Source organism: Rhagoletis pomonella, unplaced genomic scaffold, assembly GCF_013731165.1.
Source record: "Rhagoletis pomonella isolate Grant_MI unplaced genomic scaffold, Rhpom_1.0 Rhpom_scaffold_00002, whole genome shotgun sequence".
Lineage (NCBI taxonomy): Eukaryota > Metazoa > Arthropoda > Insecta > Diptera > Tephritidae > Rhagoletis > Rhagoletis pomonella.
In genome coordinates, this window is record NW_023458556.1 from 37,999,327 (window position 1) to 38,001,428 (window position 2,102).

General features: G+C 39.8%; 1 protein-coding gene across 1 annotated transcript in view; it reads right to left on the minus strand.

Annotated features, from left to right (window-relative positions):
- The window catches only part of LOC118733572 (carboxypeptidase A4-like), a 4,363-nt gene extending 2,267 nt beyond the window's left edge, over positions 1–2,096 (minus strand). The window contains exon 1 of the mRNA XM_036463015.1: positions 2,050–2,096. The gene's annotated coding sequence lies outside the window, so the exon portion shown is untranslated. The remainder of the gene's footprint in view (positions 1–2,049) is intronic.
- Between the last annotated feature and the right edge of the window lie 6 nt (positions 2,097–2,102).

The window sequence follows — 2,102 nt, forward strand, 5'->3', positions numbered from 1 at the left end:
AAAAACCGAGGGGCAGCCATTCTAAGGTCTCAATTAGAGATGGGCATGGGACTAAATATTTAACACCGATCCGCCCATCCCGAAATTCCATTTCTAAGTCCCGAACCCGCCCATCCCGACGTTTTTCAGAATTGTACCGCGGGCCCCGTGGATCCCATAATGTATCACTAAGAAAAATTCACATGTCTTTCAAATCATCTTCCAGTTATTTTGTTTTGCTTTGCTGTTCGTTTTCGTCTCAATACAACGTTTTTAAGATTAAGATAAGATTTTCTGAATTTACTAAGGTTGCGGTTTTATCTGGAGTGTCGGGGAAAGGATTTTGGTCCCGTCCCGCCCACAAAATTTTTACAGACCATTCTAGAATCGGTACCGTGGGTCTCGCGGGTCCCGATATCCCGCGCCCATCTCTAGTCTCAATCAAACTTATGTCTGGACATTGGGGTTGCCATACGTGGCAATGTAGTCAAAATTCCATTAAGATTTTACTCCATCTCATCTCAGTTATTTTTGCAGTGGATCCAAATGCACACTTTTTGAACAAAAATCCAATTTTTAAACATGCCGTTTAAGGTGTCAAACTACTCCATTATTTTTGTTAAAGGTAACCTATAGTAGAATTCATCAAACATTTTTTTAAAGGGATATTTTAAATCACTAATTCCTACCACAACCGGACTTGTTGACTCGGTTATGAAATAATGGCAGCTAGAGGGTTAACACGTTTTACGAATATGTTAAGCATAAAATTTTACAAGGGGATACAAAAATCGAAAATCTTTTGTGGATTAAGGGGAAGACTAAATACATAATGAGATCTGCGCTAAACAGCGTCATGTTAGATAGATAGATAGATGAGTAGGGTAAGCACTGCGACCACTAGGAGTCAGGGAGTCGATGTGCTCTTCACTTGGCGATATATGTATATCCTAAGCGCCTATCCCTTCTTCGTGAAACGGCCTAGCATTAGAAGGTACACTGGTGTCTCTTTGGCGGAGTCACAGAAACGACATCTGTAGATCTGGTCCCAGTCTAAACAAGTGGCCTCTAAGCCTACAATGACCCGCCAAAATGCCTATTTTTAATCTTAGCCTCTCATTAAGGAGGTTTATAAGTAGCCTGTATCTCTTTAGATTGTAGCCCCGTAATAATCTCTTGGCTTGACGAGGTCCCGTGATGCTTCGCCAATGCAGTTCCCTCAGTTTATTATTTTCCTTCCTGAGCGCCTCCTTTATCGTACCCGTGGGACCCACCGCAAGGAAGACCTCCGGCCCTATCGGCGTCGTGGTGGCAGCCAGCCTGGCTAGCTGATCAGCTTCTTCGTTTCCTTCGACACCATTGTGCCCTGATATCCATATTAGCAGATATGACGATTAACGAAATTAAATGAGCTTCATCGTTTAGGACGAGATTGCTCGAAAAACTGGCATTCAGTTCTTTTGTCATGCGCTAACAAATCCGTCGGGGTCATTTGAACGATGTGCTCCATAAATCTACTCCATGAACACCTCACAAATGGATTTAAACAATAAAAATTAAATCGATATTCTCGACCTCCTAAAGCTGCAACATTCTTAAGTAAAATTAAATCTGCGTATGCCGCTCTCCAAAGCGTCTATCATCTTTTTTTTCTCTTACTACTCAGTTACCTTATCAATTGAGGATTTTTTTTTCAAGCTAGCAAAAATGCTAGTATTTATTTGTTGAAGTCTAATTGCAGATTTTTTTTTCATTTCTAAAAAAATAACCAATATTTTGCGCTTACACATTGGGCCGTATGCATAAAACCTAAGCAAATGCTTTTTATTTTAATTTCAGACCTTTTACTCGATTTGTTTAAATAAATTTAAGTGAAAGGTATGCAATTTTAAGTAAAACTTCTCTTCCGAAAACTCGCAAGATTTTATTCGGTGAGTATTTGGTTGTGAGTTTTGCACTCGGTGCACATTGTATTTTCTCACAGTTACATAATCCAGCCCCAAGTATCCAACTCTGGGCTTACCGAGTGGTTTACTCATTCATAAATAAATTGTGAAAACTTTGAATTACCTCAATACTTTAAGATCACGTCCCTCCGCTGTCTTTCCAATTGAATATAAACG